Consider the following 23866-nt stretch of genomic DNA (forward strand, 5'->3'; position numbering starts at 1 on the left):
CTCTCTCTCTCTTTCTCCCTCCCTTCCCTCTCTAAAAATAAATAAATAAAATCTTTAAAAAAGACTATTTTACCTTATACTGAAGAATTACTTCTCCCAATATTACTGTTTGATGATTTTCCTTTTATAGAGGCTCCTGACATAGTTTTTGATGTTTAAGTCCTTTTCAGTTTAACATTCAGTTTAACATTCTTTTTCCTGAAATCTACATTCAGGTGCCTAATTTCTTAAAATTATTTGATTAAATTATTAAAATAATTTAAAATTTTAATGAAAAGGAGGTTGATAATAAATATATATGATTCAGTATTTATTTCCTTAGCAAATGTTTACTTAACACTCACTCTGTGCTAGGCAGTGTTCTTTATTACAGCAGAGGGCAAAATAGATGCTATGAAATGACACAGGTCAGGGAGGTAATGACCTCAGCGTGATGGTGAGGGGTGGGGGTTTTGTGATGTATGCATAAGGGAGAGCTGCTTTCTTAAATCATTGTGATCATATAAGGTCTCCTAATGAATTTTGCGTGGAAATGTGAACCAGACCAAGGAATTTCTGTGTGGTTATAATACAGTGGTAATCGCAAAAGTACTTGTCAGTCAGTAAAACGTGAATACTACCCTATGAAAACAGATGCCAGCTTTAAGTAGAGCCATAGTTTGGTGGCTGAATATCCTCCACAAGTGTCTAGGGGGTGTTTCTTGGTATAAATAAGGAACTGCAGGAGCCAGGGTGGCAGAAACAGTTGTAGAAGGAGAGAATGATGGGAGGTGAGCACAGATTTGGATTAATTTAACAACTACTATATTTTGTCTTAAGAGGTCCATTGTTTATTATATGATTTAAGAAATTCACTTCATTTGAGTAGAAACTCAGCATAAAATTTTACAAGTTTTTATAGTGGGTTTCTTAAAAAGATTTGTATTTAATAGTGCTAGTGAATATCACGGGAATATGTTTTTTCAAAGAACCTTTTTTCCCAATTCATTGTGTGTGTGTGTTTCCGCCCCCAGCCCATACCCACCAAGCAGTTAACTCAATTCCGACATACTCTACCTGGAATTAGAGTGTGATCTCATAGGTTAAAGGCTCAGCCCCAGAAAACTTCCTCCCCTCCCCACACCAAGTTCAAAAGCCAATCACTTGCCCAGGTTGTCACTTGTGCTTCTGACCAACTGGTTTATAGATTGGGGGTTCCCATGACACCTTCCCTGGTATTGATTAATTTTCTCTAGCTCACAGAGCTCAGAGAAACATTTTACTTACTGGATGTTTGATTTATTATAAAAGGAAAAATCTCAGGAACAGTCACATGGAGGAGAGGCATAGGGCAGAGTATGTGGGCAGGAGCATGGAGCTTTCATGTTCTCTCAAGGCATGCCACCTTCCCTGATCTCCATTCCTGCCTTCACCAACCGGGAAGCTCTCCGAAGCCAGCACTTTTGGATTTCTATGTAATGTCTATGAAATATGTAGTTTAATTTCATGGCCACAATTTATTAAATCATTGACCATTGGTGATTGAACTCAATCTCCAGCCTCTCTCCCCTCCCCAGAGTTCAGGGGGTGGGACTGAAGGTTCTGCCTCTCTGATTACTATTGGCTGCCCTGGCAACTGGTTTCCATCCTTATGTCACCTTGGGGCTTTCCAAAAGTCACCCCAGTCTTGTAAGGAAAGATGCCCTTATAACTCTAAGCAGTTAGGAATTTTCAAGGGTTTTAGGAGCTGTGCTAGAAAAGTGGTCTAAAACCACACATCATTTCTTACTGTATCATAATATTACACTCATTAAAATTTTTGGAGGCATCTATGTAGCTGTGCTTTTGCAGTTAATTTTCTTAATGAGGTAATTTGTATCACATTTTTAAAAAGTGCTGTGTGTTTAAAATTTGTACCTAAGAGTGAATCTTTTCTATCTCTTGAAAATGAGATAAATATTATGTCCAATTAGATTTTGAGTAAGGGAAATGTACAGCTTGGAAAAAAGTTTTGGTCTAGAATACCTACATTCTGATTGCCTCTTTTGGATCAATTATTAGGTCTACTGAGAGTGGAAGAGCACAAAAAATTACAAATGTTCTCCTTAGGATTCTCATCAAGAATATATAAATCTCCATGTAGACCTCTTGTGTGAGCAAAGAGAATTCAATTTTAAATGCCAGTTTTCAGCACTACCAACCACATAATCTGGGACAAGTCGAACAGCTTCTTAAAATCATCTTCAGCTAACAATAACCCCACATAGTTGTTGTAAACATCATGTGAGAAAATCTCTGTGGATATGTTTTGGAAACTGTAAAATACCATATACCTTCCTATTTAAAAAGTTTTTCATTGGACAGGTGAATCAGAATAGAAGGCAAATTTGGAAGATTTTAAATTGTGAAGAAAGAAAAAAACATTTATTGAGTGTATAGTGTATTGATAACAATCTATATCTATTTATTAAATCTTTTCAATAACTGTGAATTTAATATCAGTTTTACCTCCATCATTAGATGAGAAAATTCAGAGATTACAATTTACCCCAAATTACATTTCTTATAAATTTCAGAATTGAAATTTGAAATGTATTCTCTTTTATTTCTTTTAATTACAATCTCAGCTAGCATAAATTATGATGTATAGTCTCAGTAATGTCAATAGTTTAACAGGTACAACAATTTTTTCTCTGAAATCCAATATTCTAGCACTAGGATATAACAGTGAACTTGACAGTTACGGTCCCATCCTTTATGAAACTTATGAAACTTAGTCTAGCAGGAACTATATAGCATATTTTTCCAAGGGGAAGATACAGAATTTTGAATATTTAGCCTTCATTTAGTATAGTCTGAGAAGTCAAAGTAAACTTGGATTTTAGGCTTGATCCATTTAATAAAGTGCAAGAACTTGTCATAATATGTATAACTTATAGTCTGCCTTTCAGTTTTTAGCTCAAACTTTATCAGCAGATATTTTAAGGAACAGCAATTGTTAACCTAAAAGCAAAAGGTATTTGGGGAGCACTCATTCAGGCAGAAACTCAAATAGTGACGGCAAGGTTTTTATGAGAAAGGAGAAGGGATAATTACGTGAATAGAAGGAAGGAGTATTTATAGGTGTTAATAAATAAGGAAAGTAATTTCTAAAATGTGCAAATAAACTAAGTTATGCTTTAACTATACATGGTGATGGTAATTTTGAAGGATGTCTTTTAAATTTTAGTCCAGTAGTCAGAATGTCACTTTCCTGTTAGCTTGGCTTGTGTAGAATACAATGTTGGTTTGGCCCAGACCAAAGGTTATTTTGCCCAGTTTAAATATTTTGAGGATTTGAGGATTAGGATGTGCAAGGCAGTTCCTCTGCACTGGTAGCCCTGACTCCGTTTTGGAGTGGCTCTATTTACATTATTTTTCAAAGTTAGACTAAAAAAAATTAATAGACCTTGGAGACCACTAATGTTCCTCAGTTGTTCTCTTTAGTGTATTTCATCTATAAGCCTACCTGAAACTTTCTTAAATATCATGACATTTTTAGTCTGAAGAGCCAGGTTTTTTGGTAGTATGTTCCATATATTTCTTATCTACCCTATAAATATTTGAGGGATAATGGGAATAGGAGGATAAGACCCAAGAGGTTAAAAGAATAAGGCATTGGAACATTTTAATGCAGGTTGAATGACAGGATTTGGCATTTATATCAGAAACATTGCGTGAAGTATGTCTCTATATCATTTTATAGTATTTATAAAATCTTCTATGCATGGACTCAGGAACCATGTGGAAATATACAAGAAAATGTGTAAGAGGATTTCTGAAATCCTCTATGACAGGTTTGAGAATGGTTGCATAAGTTAGCATTTCCCCCCTGTTCCTGGTTGGAAACAATAGTGAGGAAAACAACAACAAAAATTTAAATTTCCTTAAACTACATTTTTCATAAAATTAGGAGCCATATGTAATTTGCAGACTTCAAAGTACATGCTGAGATAGCAAAAAGGACTTTAGCTTCTTGAGTCAACGCTGTGCATACAGTTTGCAGTGTGTGAGCCAGATATTGTCCCTGCTCTCTATTACTTGCACCTCTTCACTTTCAAGATGCCTGAGGAAGTGCACCATGGAGAGGAGGAGGTGGAGACTTTTGCCTTCCAGGCAGAAATTGCCCAATTCATGTCTCTCATCATCAGTACCTTCTACTCTAACAAGGAAATTTCCCTTCAGGAGTTAATCAGTAGTGGTTCTGATGCCTTGGACAAGATATGCTATGAGAGCATGACTGACCCTTCCAAGTTGGACAGTGGTAAAGAACTGAAAATTGACATCATCCCTAATCCCTAGGAATGCACTTTGGCTCTGGTAGACACAGGATTGGCATGACCAAAGCTGATCTCATAAATAATCTGAGAACCATTGCCCAGTCTGGACAAAAGCATTTATGGAAGCTCTTTAGGCTGGTGCAGACATCTCCATGATTGGACAATTTGGTGTTGGCCTTTATTTTGCCTACCTGGTGGGAGAGAAAGTAGTAGTGATCACAAAGCACAATGATGATGAGAAGTATGTCAGGGAGTCTTCTGCTAGGGGTTCCTTCACTGTGCAAGCTGACCATGGTGAGCCCATTGGCTATGGCACCAAAGTGATTCTTCACCTCAAAGAAGACCAGAGAGAGTACTTAGAGGAGAGGTGGGTCAAAGAAGTGGTGAAGAAGCACTCACAGTTTATAGGTTATCCCATTACCCTTTATTTGGTGAAGGAATGAGAGAAAGAAATCATGGTGAAGCAGAGGAAGAGAAGGGGGAGAAAGAAGAGGAAGGTAAAGATGATGAGAAACCCAAGATTGAAGATGTGAGCTCAGATGAAGAGGATGATAGTACTAAGGATAAGAAAAAGAAAACAAAGAAGATTAAGGAGAAATGTATCACGAAGAACTGAAGAAGACCAAGCCCATTTGGACCAGAAACCCTGATGACATTGCCCAGGAGGAGTATGGAGAATTCTATGAGAGTCTTACCAATGATTGGGAAGACCACGTGGCAGTCAAGCACTTCTCTATAGAAGGTCACTTGGAATTCAGGGCATTGCTATTCATTCCCTGTTGGGTTCCTTTTGACCTCTTTGAGAACAAGAAGAACAACAACATCAAACTATGTCTGCCATGTGTTCATCATGGACAGCTGTGATGAATGGATATCAGAGTACCTCAACTTCATCCGTGGTTGGCTCTGAGGACCTGCCCCTGAACATTTACCAAGAGATGCTCCAGGAGAGCAAAATCTTGAAGCTTAGCTGTAAAAACATTGTTAAGAAGTGCCTTGAGCTCTTCTGTGAGCTGTAGGAAGACAAGGAGAACTATAAGAAATTCGATGAGGCATTTTCTAGAAACCTAAAGCTTAGAATCCATGAGGACTCAACTAATTGGCAATGCTTTTTTGAGCTTCTGCACTATCACACTTCCCAGTCTGGGGATGAATGACTTCTCTTTCGGAGTATGTCTCTCACATGAAGGAGACCCAGAAGTTAATCTATTACATCACTGGTGAGAACAAAGAGCAAGTTACCAAGTCTACTTTTGTGGAGCAAGTACAGAAGTGGGGCTTTGAGGCTATATATATGAGGGAGCCTATTGATGAGTACTGTGTACAGCAGCTCAAGGAGTTTGATGGGAAAAGCTTGGTCTCAGTTACCAAGGAGGGCCTGGAGCTACCTGAAAATGAAGAGGAGAAGAAAATGGAAGGGAGCAAGGCCAAGTTTGAGAATCTCTGCAAATTCATGAAAGAGATCTTGGATAAGAAGGCTGAGAAGGTGACAATCTCCAATAGGCTTGTGTCTTCATCCTGCTGTATTGTGACTAGCACTTACTGCTGGACAGCTAATATGGAGTGTATCATGAAAGACCTGGCACTTCATGATAACTCTACAATGGGCTACATGATGGCCAGAAAGCATCTGGAGATCAACCCTGACCACCCCATTGTAGAGACTCTACGGCAGAAGGCAGAGGCGGACAAGAATGACAAGGCTGTCAAAGACCTTGTGGTGTTGCTGTTTGAAACTGTGCTGTTCTCTTCTGGCTTCTCACTTGAGGATCCCCAGACCCACTCCAGCCGCATCTATTGTGTGATCAAGCTAGGCCTAGTGATTGATGAAAATGAAGTGATAAAAGAAGAACCCAGTGCTGCTGTTCCTGATGAGATCCCGCCCCTTGAGCGTGATGAAGATGCCTCTCGCATAGAAGAAGTAGATTAGGAGTTTCTACCTGCAGACCTTGTGACCTCTGTGTAGTGTCTTCATGGCTTCCCCAGCAGCCCTGACTGGCCCTAGACCACCTGGTTTCCTCTGCCGTTTAGTGGTTTTTTTTCTCCTGTCTTTGCCTAAGGCAGGTTTTGAGGGCCTCAAGCCTTCTCTTCTCATTTGACGTTGGGTTTAGGTGCTGTTGTGTATTTTTATTTTGTTCTAAAATTAAAGTATGCAAAATAAAGGAAAAAGCACTTTAGATTGAGGGGCAGAAGTTGTGTAGCACAAAGTTAAAAGAAGGTATGATCAAAGAACTCACCTCCAGTAGATCTTACCAAACTTCAGCAGATATATCTGTTGAAAGTGAGGATGTTACCCTAAAGTTTAAGGCTATATTCCTTGCTTGTGTCAATGCATGTGGGAAATGAGTGAGGGAATAAAAATGCGTACATAACTCAAGTGATACAGCCAAAGCTCCACTTGAGGAAAGCTCAGAACCTTAAATACTAGTATCATTAAAACAAAAATAATGAAATAAGTAAGTTAAGTGTTCAATTCAAAAAGTTAGGATGAAGCAAATATACCAGTAAAAGAAAAGCAGAAGAAATGAATTATAAAGATAAAAACATAAAGGAAGGTATTTGAAAAGGGAAAAAGGAGAGTCTCAGTTTCAGAAGTCAAGTGGGCGCAGCTACACAGCTAAGAGGAGGCATAAAATTTGCTCCCCTCCTGCTGGCTCAGCTGGTGCCACCACTGAGGTTAGATTGTCTTGACATGTTTTTCTAAGGCTTGGTGGCCCAGCCCTGCTGAGCTTGCTCCTGCAGTGAGGATAGGTGGCTGCTCCCAACCTGAACTGGCAGTGCTCACCTACAAGGGGTCCTAGAGTTAGAGACTTTAGCAGATACTCGTGGTGCGGCTCTGGAGAAGAGGCCACATTCTCCCCACTGAGTGCCTGATCATGCTGCCCCCAAGTAGGGGATGCACTAGCCCTATGCTCCCAACCCAGTCTCCCCATTCTACCAAACTTGTACCATGTGGAAGGGGCAATGGGGGGTGGCCAACTTGGGCCTACTCTACAGTCTTTCTTCAATAGATTCTGGAGGAAATTCAGGCAACTTTGGGGTCATGGAGTAGCCAACAGGTAGACACTTACCTCAGAGAGCTTTAAACCTTTTATTGATCTGCCCCCAGCTGACAGCTGCAGGAAGGCAAACCCTGTATATAGCTTGACACCTCCCCCACACATCAAGACCCAGTAGACACAGCCACAATCAGTGAATAGCCGTGTAGGTCCAGACAGGTAGCCCAAGGCAAGTTACACACAACATCTGACACTGACCTCCCCCAGAACATTGTCCTGGTGGGCCCAGAATCAGTACAACCAGTGGTGAGCTTCAAATCTTACTAGAGCTTGACCCATCTAGCCACACAAATGGCACAGCCAAAGGGGGACTCTGGTTAGCAACAGACCTGGGAACAACTCTGCCATGGATGGCAGACCCTGAACTGTGACTCATACACAGTGATGGAGGTCTCTCCTTCTAGTCAGCCAGTGTGAGGGTTAACTGCACCCAGAAACAGGCCAACAGAATTCAAAGTTCAACTACAACAGAAAGGGATACGTAACCCAGTCACACACACACAAATATCTCTGGAGCATCTAGTTCAGGTGATACAGAAGATTATGCCACTGAGACCCACAGGCACCTACGTCAGAAAGCCCTCATAACAAGCAGATCTCCTAATACAGAGAGTTAAACACAAAAAGGCAGAGAAAATGGGGAGACCAGGAAATGAAAGAACCAGAGAAATCCCCGAAAGAGAATTAAATGGAATGGAAGAAACCAAGATACAAGATGCATAGTTTGAAACAGTGGTTATAAGGATGCTCAAGGACTTTAGGGGAAGAATGCATGATCTTAGTGAAAACTTAAAGAGATAGTAAGCATTAAAAAGGACATAGAAACCATAGAAAAGAACCAGTCAGAAATGAAGATTATGATATCTGAAATGAAAAGCACACTACAATGAATCAACAGCAGGTTAGAGGAAGCAGAGTATTGAATCAGTGATTTAGAGGACAAGGTAACAGAAAGCACCCAAGCAGAGCAACAAAAGGAAAAGAAAATTTTTTTACCAAGAGAAAAGTCTAAGGGACCTCTGGGACAACATCAAACCTAACATCCATTGTGGGGTAACTGAAGGAGAATTGAGTGAACAAGGGATCTAGAACATGTTTGAAGAAATAATGGCAGAAAACTCCCCTATTATGCTCAAGAAAAAAGTCACAAGTTCAGGAAGTACAGACAGTCCCTAACAAGATGAACCCACAAAGGCCCATACCAAGACACATCATAATTAAAATGGCAAAGGTAAAAGACAAAGACAGAATCTTAAAAACAGCAAGAGAAAGACAGTTACCTACAAGGGAGCTCCCATAAAGCTGTCAGGTGATTTCTCAACAGAAACACTTTAGACTAGGAGGATTAGCATGAAATATTCAAACTGATGAAAAGCAAGGACCTTCAATCAAAACATTAACTAGCAAGAATATCATTTACAATTGAAGGCAAAATAAAGAGCTTCCCAGACAACAAAAGGCTAAAGGAGTTCATTATCACCAAACCAGCATTGTAAGAAATGTTAAAGTGCCCTTTTCAGGAGAAGAAGAAAATTGAGAGAAGAACATAGGTATAAAGAATAAAATGGCAATAAATAAGTATCTATCAGTAATAACTTTAAATGTAAATGAATTAAATGCTCCAATCAAAAGGCATGGGGTAGCTGAATGGGTAGCTAAGTCATCCTTGATGGATGACTTAGGAGCACACATGCTCACACAGTGTGTGTTGTAAGAATTCAGAAGAGGAACAAATGGCTTGGAAATGTGTAAGAGAGGATAATGGACTTGAACTAGTTTTTATGGATAGGCAAGAAGGAATAGGTAAATTATTTGGGGTTATGGTAAGGGAATAATCTAAAACATGGGGAATTCCAAGACTTATAAGAAATGGAAGGTAAGTTTGACAGAAGCAGATGATTCAGAAAGATGAGTAATCTGAAAAGTTTAGGTAAAAGTCAGATATTTGAGATGATTTCAATACCCTGATTAGGATTCATCTATGGACAGTGCCATTTCACTGCAGGTTTATAAGCAAAGGGTGAATATGAACTGAGCACATCTAAGGTACCATTAGTGATACCACTTACCTCATTAAAATACTGAAGCCTATCCAGCCTTTTAATTGCTTAAAGAAATTCATTTATTGGCACATTTAAAAATCAAATCAATTTTTATTTTACTGTTTCACAAAGAACTTGTGTAGCCATAACCAAATTATACTAAAGTGAAGAAATGCTAAAATAGAAATAGAAACAAATTACCAATACCAGAGAAAAATAAGTAATGGTGAACATTTAATATCAGTAAATAAAATAAAAATTATAGGCTGTTAAAGACCTGTAATAATTCTGTATTAAGCTTGAAATTTAGGTGTAAACCATTATAGAAAAAGAGTTAATTAATTTTGTGATGAGAGAAGAGGTAAGATGTTAATTTGTTTAAAGCACAATTTTACTACCAATAAGTTATAAGGGAAATTTCTTTCGAGATTTTTCATATAACAATGTCCTTAAGTAACATTTCTGCAAAAGTTTAGGAACATCATTTGTTGCTTTTCATGTCCTTGAATAATAGCCAAAGGCATGGTATTAAAATTCAGCTTAATAGAGAATATTCTGTGTCAGCATTTTTCTCTATTTTTAATTTTTGCTACATAGAGTATTAAATCCAGATTTATGGTCAACGTGTTAATAAAATTAGCATTAAATACATTAGAAAATTTGCATATCTACCAAAACATATACCCATGACATTTACAAATATTTCATCTTAATCATAAACATGAATAACTTAACATTAGCAAAGTTGGTAGAAGCTGCACATACTGGGTAAAATAATACCTTAAACCTGGGATGGTGTATTGTTGAAGTTGTTTTCATTCATGCTTTGACTTTGTGGGAAAAAAAAGTCCACAATATGTTGCCAGTATTATATTTTATTTTATATTGTAAACTGTCAGTTCTAGATAATTTAATAGAGGGTCACCATCTCTTTTAATGTTTTACTTATCAAATTATGAAGTTAAGAGACTGAGAATGTATTTGATGTTCTAAAATATCCAGACTAATGGAGACAACTGTGCTTGAATGACAATAAAATAAAATAAAATAAAAGATCTCCAGACTAAGATAGTGAAATCTAGAAAGCAAGAAAAATCTTTACCAAGAAAAAGAGAAAGGCATTCTGACACAGAATACTCTTAATGTTGGTACTTCTACATTCAAGCAGGAGAAATGTGTCAAGGTGGGGAGAGGACAGGTGATGAGGTGTAAGTGAGGAGAGTTAATGAGAACTATGACTGAGAGAGAAGGTACCTGTTCTACCTCCCTGCTGAATTAGTCTCTTTAGTCACAGAACCCCTCTTTCCTACACCTACCCTCCTCTCTCTGCTCTACAACCTGCAACCCACAAACACTTCTGAGGTAGAAAACCTCTGATGATGATGTGTAATTTCTATTTTCATTATTACTCAACTTTATTTAATATGGACATTCATAAAGTATCCCTTAAAAGTGTCCTCTTCCTCTGGGCTCACATTGAACTCTGCAATAATACAGTAGTTTATCAGCCTGCTATTACTGTTGGTTTTCTATGTCTGACATTCCCATTAGATAATAAATTCCTTGAGAATTATAAGGATATTTTTCTCATTTTTACATATCTTATAATGTCTAATCCATAATTCAGTAAATATTTGCTGTTATTTTCTAGAAGATCTGGACATTTAATCAGTGCTTTATATATTTGAAAATATGTGATAACCAAGACTTTAATATTTTTTAGAACAATGTACAAATTTTAGCTTTTAATGTTTCCAAAGTTTAGCATGGTTTAGATTTATGAATGGGATCCCTTTAGAAATAAGATATATTTTGTTTCAGTTCCAAGTGTACAATAATTTATTTTTCATATTTTGATTTTCTTTTATTATTTTATGTGAGGAATTAGTGTTTCATGTAGTTATCATGCTCCTACAAACTTCATAAATATTTTTAAGTACAGATTGAAAATATTTTTGGTGCACTCTTACTCAGCTTATCTGTATTTTATACTGGGAACTATATTTGATTGGTTTCATAAAATTCATTTGACAACTTGACAAGACTGCTCTCTGTTATTAACTTTAAAGTGATGAAGCCATCTTATGTAATATTTAATATTCCTTATTTATTTGTAAATTACTGCCCGGTATTAAACCATTTTAAGAGAGAAAATGAAAAAAGAACAGAACAGGCATTACTTGCTTATTTTCACTTTTTAAAAGAACCATTTATCTTTCTTGACCATATTAACTAAATTAGTGTTCACCTTCTGCTACAGTGTCCTTGAAGGGAACAATTTAATTATGCCACAAAGATTTGTCCCACATCCTACTTTACATAGACTAAATTTGCATGCTAAGAATTTTAGAGATATTGAAATTACAGGATTTAAATGAGAAAGACCAAGGACATTAAAAAGGTATCTTCCAGGGATTTTTTTAAAAAATGGAAAGCCTCTTTCACATATACGCCTTACAGAAAATGAAACTTGAAGTTCTTTCTTGTTATTTAGGTAACAAATGATGTACACTAAAACTAGACCAAAGGTGAAGTCATATAATTGAAATACCCATACAGACAGAGAAATTATAATCTTGTGGATATCCTTGAACCTTGACTGATTACTATTTAATGAGAAATAAAATCGAGGTCAGCAGCAATCTATTGTTATAACTTGTTGTATGTCTCTTAATAATAAAGGGCCCTCATGTTCCAGTCATGGCTCTCACTGTTATGTGGTCTCACCATTCAAGATATTTTCTAATGGTGGACTCAAGAGGTGTGATTTTTAGCAGTACTTTCTAGTAATGCTGTGTTCTCTTTTACATAATAAATCTATATCTTTTTGTCCCTAGAATTACTTTATTTGGAAATAATTTTTTAATGTCCATAATACTGAACTGTGAGTAAATAGAGTTTTTTTAATCTTCTTTAGAAATGTTAACTTTTACAAGACTCCTTCACTCCTATTGAATGTGCAATTTCTAGAAGGTAACCAGTATTCATATGAAATATATAGGTCAAAATTTTGTGGGAATTCACATTTTAAGCATTCTCTGTCTCTTCAGTTGACATTCAGTAAATATATATTGAGTTCCTATTATATAATAGGAACTGTATTCAGTACTAAAGCTACAGTGATGACTATGATAATCTTTGTCCCAAAAGAAATTAGAGTCTGTTTGGGAAAACAGGTCAATAGCAATTCTGATCGAGGAGATAGACCCTATTCTAGAAGAAATTTTTGGTGTTTTAGAGGACATAAGCAAGGCCTGTTGCCTGGACAGTTCAGGGAAGGCTTCCAAGAGTTGTGAAGGTTTACTGGGGTATACTGGTGATGGTCCCAACAGAGCACAGTATTTCAGCAAAGGAGCTGCATCTAATCTTGGGATGAGAAATTCTGTGGTGCATTTGAGGGATTTAAGGATTCCAATGTATATGCCTGTAATGGAGAATATACTAGTAGGCAGGGGAAGGGGGTGAAGGGATGTGACAGGCAGAATAATGGCCTCACAAATGTATCTGCTCCCCAACCCCCAGAACCTGTGAATGTGTTCTGTTACATAGCGGAAGGAATTTTGCAGATGTGATTATGTTAAGGATCTAGAGATGGAGAGATTATCCTGGATTATCCAGGTGGACACAACATAATCACCAAGATCCTTATAAGGGAAAGAGGGAAGGGGGAGAGTGAGAGACAGATGAGGAAATGTAAATATAGATGTATTAGCTGGAGTTGTTGCTGGTGGAAGTGAGGCTCTTTCACGGGATTGTGAAAAGCATTTCACAGACCCAACATGGAAGATGGTGCTATGACAAGATTTGTTGGAAATAGAAAACTGCCCCTGTGTCCCATCTCTGTCAGCCCTGCCATGGAAGAAGTCCAACAGTGTCTTTTACAAGGCAAATACAAAGGCCAGTGTCCAGATTCTGTTTCATTGTTTCGGTATTATCTCACTCCCCATCCAGTTAGCTTAGCGCTGTTCCTGGCTGTGCTGTTGTACCCAGGCTCTTGCCTGGAGCCTACCTTTGGAGTCCACACTGCTGCTGCCTACACAGCTATATGGCTGCCTGGCTGCTAGACCGACATGGTTACTATGGAGAGAATGGCCACATGAACAGGGCATGCACGGGTCACCAAGCAAGAGAGCACTCTTTTTTTTCTCTGGAATCATGTTATCTTGGGCATGGGGAGGATCAGGTGCTTTTTCAAAATAACCAATAAACTTCCCAAGCTTTTGTGGGCTTCTGATGAGTTCACATTTTGACCAGTCTACTACTTTGGCGCTCCTACTGCACAAGTGCTGACCTCCCCCTTTATTGTTCTCTCCCTTCCACCAGTGATCTGTGGGGAACAGACCATTGGTTTCCTTGGGAGTGTGTGAAGCTATAATTTCCTGGAGAAGCAAGCAGGGTTATGGCTCTCCAGTTTTATTATGCTTAATAATGTGTGATTTTGTTTTCTCCATTTATTAATATCTAGCTAACTACCTATGCTAACAGAATCATGTGGGGTGGGGGTAGAGCCAAGGAAGGCAGGCAGCCTCTACAGACTGGAAAAGGTAAAGAACGGCTCCTCCCCTAAAGCTTCCAGAAGGAAGTTACCTCTGCAAACACCTTGATTTTAGCCCTAGGATACCTATTTTGAAGTTCTAAAGTCCAGAATTGTAAAAAATAAATTTGTGTTGCTTTAAGGTATTTATTTTGTGATAATTTTTAAAGAGCAGCAATAGAAAACTGATACAGGAGGTGAGATTGGGAAGTTAAAAGGTGCCAAGTAGTAAATATTTCATACTAAAGGGTTTGGTCTTTGTGTGGGAAAAATAGGAGACTTTGAATAGTTTTATCATGGGATAAGTCATGATAAGATTTGTACTTTAAAGTCCATTATGGCTTCATTGTGGAAACGAACTACTAAGTAACAGGTGAGAGATGAAATTGGCAATGAATGTAAAAAAGTCAGATTTGAGATTCAAAGAATGATTATTTGTGGAGGCATTGATGGTTGGGTAAAATTGCAAATAATTAGTTATTTGTGAGAGTCAATGAGCCTTGTCAAGTCCTGTGGTAGGTGAGAAGGGTTTTTAGGATTCCTTTCAGGTTTATCATTTGAGCAATTAGGTGGTGATGTCATAGACTGAAATCTAGCCAAAACTAGGTTTAGGAGGAAATTTGGGGCATATTGAGTATGAAGTATATGTGACATTTCCAAATAGACTGTTTCGTAAGGGTTATAGATATACAGAGTATGGCACAAATAATGCTCCTTTTTTATTACAAATTTTTTTTATTAACAAAATAATAAGCATGTAATTCTGTAACATAACGTGTCACATTCAAGCATACCATATAACATTTTAGATGAAGTGTTCAAATTAAAACTATAAATTATTACACACATAATGTTGGGTAACATAGGGTAAAGTAGGGTAACATAACATATTGTTACCCTACCAACTATACTTCAAGCAGGCCTTCTGCCAGACCCTGTATATATCGAGTTGGCCAAAAAATTTGCTTGTTTTTTTTTCTGTAAGGTGTCTTTAGTAGTGCTTAGTTTTCTTTCACTCCATTAGAAAATTTTTGTAAGATTGTATTGTGACAGCTGTTATATCAGCATGCATTTTAAAAAAACTTGTCAAATTGGTAAATTTTTGTGTAGCCATTTTAATATTGAAGATGGAAGGAAATAAACAAATTTTTGGCATATTATTCTTTATTATTTCCAGAAAGGTAAAAATGCAACTGAAACACACACAAAAAAAGATTTGTGCAGTGTATGGAGAAGGTACTGTGACTGATTGAATGTATCAGAAGTGTTTTGCAAAGTTTAGTGCTGAAGATTTCTTGCTAGACGATGCTTCATGGTCAGGAAGACCAGCTGAAGTTGATAGCAATCAAATCAAGACATTAATTGGCAACAATCAATGCTATACCACGTGGGAGATAGCTGACATACTCAAACTATCCAAATCAGTAAAGTTATTGGTGAAAATGAAAAATGTGTTTTTTATTTTATGGAAAAGACTAAATGGACTTTTCAGACCCAATACTTGGGAGACACTAACATGTAAGGAAAAATACCTGAAAGCTTATTATAGATGAGAAAATATTCTGTTTATGCTAACAGAATCCTTGGACAGAGCCCAGGGCTGGAGGAATAAGAGGCTGTAGTGGTTTCTCTCACCCATTCCTTCCTCTCTACTCCTGTTGTCTTTATCCATGCAGATTTTTGTCACTTTAAACCTGCATTGCTGACAACTCACATACCTGTCTTTTCTCCAGGATCTTTCCTCCCTCTTGTCACTAGATTTATCTTTCTATATTAACATTTTATCATATCAAGTTCCTATTTTAAAAACCTAAGGTACTTTTTAATTTTTTTACTTTGTGAATAATACAGGCTCCTTAATCTATTGAGGATTTTTTCAAATCTGATCCTAGTTCATCTGCCCAGTTTAGCCCCTTCTTTCTTATCTTTGTTTTTCCCTTTTCTCTTAGGTATACTGTTAGAATACATATAAGCATAGAAGCATATAGAACCTCAAACTCAACATATAAAAACAGGAGCTCATTAACATTGATTCATTTATTAATTCCCCAACTGGCCCTGCTTCTCAACCTTAGTCTTTGTTAATACTATCCATTCTGACATGCAAGCTATAAAAAATACTTGGAACATTTATATACTCCTCATTTTTCCTTATCCTTCACAGTTGATGAGACATGAATTTCTGAAACTTTTATCTCACAAATGGCTTTCGAGGTGTTTACCTCCTTTACTTCCCCTTGCTGCTGTTACCTTTGCTGAGGCTTTCCTTGATACAGTTCTGAGACTCTTGTGAAGAGGCTGTTGTTTCTCATGCTTATCAATCCTGTGCCCCGCTGCTATGTTTAGTGTTTGGAACATCTAAATTAATATCTGCTCGTGTCATGTGAATGCTTTAGATACTCTTATGAATCAGCATTTACCATTGGTCAGGTTGAAACACCTAGCATACAAGGACCCTTTATGATCATCTTGCTCTTTTTAGCCTTTAAGGTGTTTCTTCAACCTGTCCTTCACATGTCTAAAGTTGCAATGTACCAAAATCCCGTGAACTCCTCAGAATGTGATCTGCTGTTTCATAAGTTTCTGTCTTTGTAATGCTTCTCTCTTTTCCTGGAATATATTTTGAGCATCATTTCCTGTGTAAAGTTTTTGTTAACCCCATCAGTTCAAATTAGTTCCCCCCTCCCCTATACTTCCATAGAATTCTGCTCCAGACATGATTGTACACTTATTTTTTGTATTAGAATTATTTTATTTTTGTATACTTTGAGTTGTGGATCTGTGAAGTCAATGACTGTATTAATTCACGTTTGTGTTCTCTCACCCTGGTTTACAGCAGCACACAAAAGGTGCTCAGTAAATATGAGCTGAAAGAATATTTTAAGAACATAGGATGATAGGAACTCATAGATGCAACTGTGTTTAAGAAGTCCAAAAACAATCTATGCCCTAATAGGAATGTTATAATTAATAAAATATAGGTGATATTCTGGTCCTTATTCAATGCAGAGTAGCGCTAGGTGCCTTAGACTATAATTTCAGGAGCCACCTTCAAGGAGAAGCCAATGAAACTAGAAAAGATCCAAATTAGTAGAATTATAGGGATTACTAATTTGAAAATGTTATATAACCACAAATAGTTAAGGAAACAAAATCTTAAATAAACTACCTAAACCTACATCTAAAATAACTACAGGAACAACAACAAAGTCCAGAGGAGTAGAAGGAAATAATCAAGACCAGAGCACAATTAAATGATATAGAGACTTAAAAAAAAGTTCAAAGGATCAATGAATCTGGGAGTTGTTTTTTAGAAAAGGTAAATTGACAAACCTTTAGCCAGACTCATCAAAAAAAGAGAGAGCACCCAAATAAATCAGAAATGAAAGAGGAGAAATAACAACCAATACCACAGAAATAAATACAAAGAATTGTAAGAAATTACTAGGAACAACTATATGCCAAGAAATTGGACAACCTGGGTGAAATGAATAAATTTCTAAAAACATAGAATCTTCCAAAACTGAATCAAGAAGAAGCAGAAAGCTTGAATAAACCGATAACAACTAGTGATATTGAAGTAGTAATCAAAAGACTCCTGGCACACAGAAGCCTCATCCGGGTGGCTTCACGGGTGAACTTTATCAAACATTCAAAGAAGAACACCTGTTGTTCTCAAACTATTCAAAAAAAAAAAAAAAACAAGAAGAGGGAAGACTCCCAAACTTTCTTTATGAGACCAGTATTATTCTAATTCCAAAACCAGGTAAAAAATACAATGAAGAAAGAAAATTACAAGCTAATGTCTCTAATGAACATAGATACTAAAATCCTCAATAGAATATTCGCAATCCAGATCCAATAATACATTAAAAAGATCATACACTGTGATTAAGTGGGATTTACCCCCAGGATGCAAGGATGGTACAATATTCACAACTCAATAAATGTAATACATCACATAGACAGAATGAAGGACAGAAAACACATGATCATGCCAATAGATGCAGATAAAACATTTGATAAAATCCAGCACTTTTTTATAACAAAAACACCCAGCAAAGTGGAAATAGAGAAACCATACCTCAACATAATAAAGGCCATATATGAGAAACCTACAGCCAACATCATACTCAATGGGTAGAAACAAAAAGCTTTTCCCTTAAGATCTGGAATAAGACAAGGGTGTCTGCTTTCACCACTCTTATTCAACATAGTGCTGGAGGTCCTGGCTACAGTAATCAGACAAGAAGAAGAAATAGAAGGCATACAAATTGGAAAAGAAGAAGTAAAACTTCATTATTTGCAGGTGACATGATAGTGTACATAGAAAACAGTATAGGCTCCACCAAAAAACTGCTATAATAAATGACTGGCAAAATAGTGGGATACAAAGTCAGTATTCAGAAATTGAAGGCATTTTTTTTACATCAACAATGAAATATCAGAAAGACAAACTAGGAAGAAAAATTCCATTTACTATAGCAACAACAACAAAAAATAAAGTACCTAAGAATAAACTTAACCAAGGAGGTGCCCCAACTGGTGTAGCTCAGTGGTTTGAGCACCGGCCTGCCAATCAAAGGGTCACCAGTTTGATTCCCAGTCAGGGCACATGCCTGGGTTGGGGCCAGGTCCCTAGTAAGGGGCCTATAAGAGGCAACCACACATTGATGTTTCTCTCCCTCTTTTTCTCCCTCCCTTTCCCTCTCTAAAAATAAATAAATACAACCTTTAACAAAACCAAGGAAGTAAAAGACTTGTACCTGGAAAACTACAGAACACTGAAGAAAGAAATTAAGAAAGATACAAATAAATGGAAGCATATACCATGTTGATGGATTGGAAGAATTAACATCATCAAAATGTCCATACTACCCAAAGTAATCAATCTATAGATTCAACACAATTCCTACTAAAATACCAACAGCATATTTCACAGACTTGAATATTTCAAAAATTTGTATGGAATAAAAAACAACCTCAAATAGCCTCAGCAATCTTGAGAAGGAAGAACAGAGTAGGAGGGATCACAGTATCTGATATCAAACTATATTACAAGGCCAGTGATTATTGTAGATAATTGTGCAAAGTTCTAAGCTGGTAACAGTGTGAAACTTATTCCCAGTCACCACTGATCTTGTGAATCAAAGTGTTTTCTTAGATATTTAGAAAAGCCCAAATCACTGACTTGTTTGATGGCAAATAGCATTTCCTTTATTAACCCCTGAGAAATTCTAGTTTGGAGTTGGAGGCAGTTAAAGCAAAATTCTTCTCTTTAAGGTTTTCCTGATTATTTCCCTGGAGCTGAGTAGACAGAACAGGTTGTTCAGAGGCGGATTCACCTTATATCTCCTCAACCAACTGTGTCCTCACTAGATTGTCTTATAAGACTTTAGACAATATACTTAATATCTTTGAATCCATTTTTGCCCTGTATCTACTTCACAGTGTTGTTGGAAAGGCAGGGTAGGGAAAGTATTTTGTAAACTCCCAAGTACTTTAAATATGTCATTTATTATCATGTAGTATGTAATGAAATTATGGCTAACTATGTCAAAAAGTATGTCCATAGACTTGGAAAAATATATTATACATTAAGCTTTGAAGCTTTAAAAATATCAAAATATCTGGATACTAGGTCTTCTTTTTCAAATAGCACAAAATTCCTTGATATCATTTAGGTTCCTGTTACAGAAATGTAAGTTTGACCTAGATATATTAAAGAGATATGCTTTTAATCTGTGACAAAAGACAGGGGAGACACTATATCATGTGTGTGTTCCAGATTGAACTAATGAGTTATAGTGAATTCATTCTGAAAATAGAAAAGAAATTAGGTGTATTTTGACTGCAACCTCTCTCATTTAATAAACTTTAAGAATTCAGGGGAGAAGGGTATGAAAGTCTTAAGTTATTAAAATGGAAAAGTAGAACAATAACTGAAAAAGAAGACTTTAGAAAGTAAGTGCTTTTAAATTATAAGATTAGTAAAAAATGTATTTTACATTTAAATATTAAGTCAAATCCAAGAGTTCAAGAAATTTTATACAGCATTACTTTGAGTAAAGAGAAAGATATAATTTTTAAAAATTATTTTTTAAAGTGATCCCTATTAAAATATCCATATCCAGTCTAAGCATATAATTAACTGTGGTATGAAATAATCCTAATACTGTTAAGACTGGATATTATACACTATTAGTTCTCTCCATTAGTAGTAAAAAATAATTCATACTGTAAGCCAGTTTTGCTTTGTTAACTAAGTGTCCATAAACGACATTATTTCCTGTTTTGATAAATTCTTGTAATTGTTCTTATTCCTCTATCTAATGGAAAACCCAAGCCAAAGTGCCACGTAATACCATTTCTCCAATGCTGTTTTACCTGAAATATATAAAAGTGTGAAACATTATCCCCAATTCCCTTGTCAAAACTAATGTATTTGAAATTAGTTATTCAGGCCTTTTGGGAAGAACATAGGGTGTATTAAGAAATCATAGAAAAGAAACCATATTTGAGTATTTGACCAATAAAAATGAATTTCCAAGTACCCTTCATAAGATGAACATATATATTATTGTTAGAAGATTCCCATGTTCCTCAAGTGCTCATTGACCATCTCCAGTGGGTTTAGTATTATTACTGAATGATTTGAAAGGAGCAAAAGAAACAGATTAACTCTGGTCTCTGATGCTTTGCTGCACAGATATGACATGCAACCTAATACAGTCTCTTGTTGTTTGATCAAGTTTTAGTAAAAATTGAATATATTCTTGTTGAAAAGGCAAAAGAATTACTTACTGAGTGGGGTATTTTAGAGAAAGTTTTCTAGAAAGGATTTGGGTCATCGTTTGAAATAAATGCATAGGCTAGCCGATTATACTTTATGATTATACTTTAAGCTCTAAAAAATAGCTGAAGTGATTTTTTTAAGTTCATAATTAAAGCTTAATTTGTTTTATTTCTATTGTTTACTAACTGCAATATTTAAACATAGTGAAAAATTAGAGCTATAATATTTGTTGGTGGATTGATTTATATCTATCTTGCTTTATTCCAACAAAGGATTTGGAGATCTTGCAAAGATATATATATATATATATTTTTTTATCAGTTCTTTTTTTAAAGATTTTATTTATTTATTTTATTTTTAGGGAGGGAGGGAGAGAGAGAGAGAGAAGAGAGAGAGAGAGAGAGGGAGAGGGAGAGGGAGAGGGAGAGAGAGAGAGAGAGAGAAACATCAATGTGAGGTTGCTGGGGGTTATGGCCTGCAACCTGGGAATGTACCCTGGCTGGGAATCGAACCTGGGACACTTTGGTTCCCAGCCCGCGCTCAATCCACTGAGCTACACCAGCCAGGGCGCAAAGATATATTTTTAAAAGAACAGACTAAAAATTCCAGAATGATGCAACTGGAGCAAAGCTAAAGAAGCATAGTAATTTATGGAATGAGGGTGTAATTATTATATAGGGATATTTATCAGCAGTTCCTCTAAGTGGTTATAGGCCATAAATTTAGTTCTCAGTTCATCAGCAACAAAAGTTGGGGTGGGGGAGGGAAGCTGCTCAGAGCAGCCATGCATATTTCTGATATCTGAGAAAAAGCCTGCTTGAAAGTCTTTATTGAGGAGACCAGCTTTTATTTTATAAACATATATCTGTACTATAATACATTGTTCTAAGTGTTTTCCTATTTGAAATCCAGAACAACCCTATGAGGTGGGTGTTTTTATTTTTGTCGTCTTATAAGATGAAATTGAGTTACAGAGTTCAGGAATTTTCTCAAGAGCACACAGCTATAATTATTGATAGCAGAGCCTGGATTCCAGCCCAAGCATTTTGCCTACTGCACATTTGCTCCTAACACTATGTATGATCAGTCACTTCTCCAAGTGTTATAGAGGACAGTAATTCTCTCTGTAATAGGTATGCTGAGTTTTTGTGACAGTTTCTCATTACAGCCATCAATGAATGCTAACTAAGGACCAGTGAAATTGAGTTAATCTAGGAAATATAAGTACTTATCCACTTTTAGTTGAGGTCTCCCTCAGATTCATCTCCTAGACCACTGGTTTTCAAAAGTATATTCACTGGACCAGTAGCATCACCATCCCTTGGGAACTTCTAGACATGCAGATTTTTATGGCTTCCTTGCAGAGCTACTAAATCAGAAATTTTGAAAGTGGTGCCCAGCTGTCTCTCTTTCGCTCTTTTTTTAAAATTGATTTTGAGAGAGAGAGAGAGAGAGAGAGAAACTTTAATTTGTTTTTTTTTCATTTATTTATTCATTCATTGGTTGATTCTTGTATGTGCCCTGACTAGGGATGGAATCTGCAACCATGGCGTATTGGAAGAATGCTCTAACCAACTGAGCTATCTAGTCAGCACCCCAGCTCTCTATTTTCAAATTCATCTAGGTAATTCTGATACTCCCTAAAGATTGAAAACCACTAATCCAGATGGGGGGGGGGGGGAGAGTTATCCTAAACCTAATAAATTCCTAAAAACCTAAACCTATAAATTCTCTTTCATTATCTATCTTTGTAATTTAGATAGGGAGAATTTAGAAGGAATTCGGAATAAAGGTACATGTATCCTACTGTTGGAAATAAGAGAACAAATCATACTTTTCAGAGAACAGACTGGTAATTGAGGTATAAGCAATGACCTCCTTAAATTTTAATCATCTCAAAGCATCCTAATGATCAAGAATCAGTGAAGCAGAAATGTCTATTTTATGGCTTTTTGAAGAAGTTGATGTTCCAAAATTGATTTTTACAGTCTCATCAGAATTCAGAAAGAAAGAGATCTAAAAAGATATTCTGCCTGAACATGATTTTTCTGGTTTTCTTTTGATGAACTATGTATATACTATAATCATTCAGAAGTGATTCTAAGAGAGAAGATGGTAATGTTCATCTATTTAAGGATTATAATTTTTAAGTTGTATTTTAGGTTGGTCAAGAAACCGAAACTGTAAACATAGTTCTTCAAAGAAATGCTCCACTTCTAGGCAAAATCAGATATCTCACTACATACTTTAAATTTCCTTTTCAACATTTTTCATTTTTTATAATTATACATGTACTAGCATGAGCCTATTTAAGCTGCATTTCTGCACCCACAAAATGGTGATAATCTTACCTTACCAGTTCTATTATCAAATGAGATAACACATATATAGAAAATTTGTAGTTGCTTCTGTAGTGATTTGTTTACTACTACTAATATACTATCCCACTACATAGTAATCCCCATGAGGGCAAGGATTGCGTGTATTTTGGGCCGCTGTATTCCCTGCCACTTAGTAAGTACTCAGTAAACATTTGTTGAAGGAATGAGTTGATGGATTGGATGATTCTAATCTGTACACTATGGAGGATGGACGGGGCCAGAAACAATTTTAGAGACAATTGAGCATCACACCTCTCATTTCTGAAGAAAGAGTCACTAGCACAAAATTATAAGACTTATGGTATCTTTGACTAAGATTTATACTTAGATCATGGTGACATAACATATTCTCCCAGTCTTACCCCTTCCTGCTCCCTCAAAAACCCTATTCTCTTATATAGTCTCTGCTTCCTCAAAATGTCCTGGTGCTTTTGGTCTAAACCAAGTTGAAATCTAAATATATTTAAAAATTGAGTTGATTTTTGGCAGAAATCTGGACAGCTGATCCATAGTGTTCTTTCAGGTATGAAATATATGCAAAGTAGTAAATTAACTTTTGCCATCTTATGACAGTAAAGTTTTTGATTGACAGTCATTCTTAACCATTTTACCAACACATCAAGCAGATGAGTGTTATTTCTAAGCCATGTGGAACTCCTTAGATGAGAGCAGAGGGAACACTAGAGTTATTCATTCAAGTCTGTCAGTAAAATTTGATTTCAGGCACTTTAGAATTTTAATAACAGAGTCAAGTTC

General features: G+C 36.4%; 1 protein-coding gene and 1 pseudogene across 6 annotated transcripts in view; both read left to right on the forward strand.

Moving 5' to 3' along the window:
* Positions 1-23866, forward strand: part of FER (FER tyrosine kinase) — a 383463-nt gene that overhangs the window by 198840 nt on the left and 160757 nt on the right. The gene's annotated exons all lie outside the window — the stretch shown is intronic.
* Positions 3899-6460, forward strand: LOC114497272 (annotated as a pseudogene).

The sequence above is a fragment of the Phyllostomus discolor genome, chromosome 3, assembly GCF_004126475.2.
Source record: "Phyllostomus discolor isolate MPI-MPIP mPhyDis1 chromosome 3, mPhyDis1.pri.v3, whole genome shotgun sequence".
Lineage (NCBI taxonomy): Eukaryota > Metazoa > Chordata > Mammalia > Chiroptera > Phyllostomidae > Phyllostomus > Phyllostomus discolor.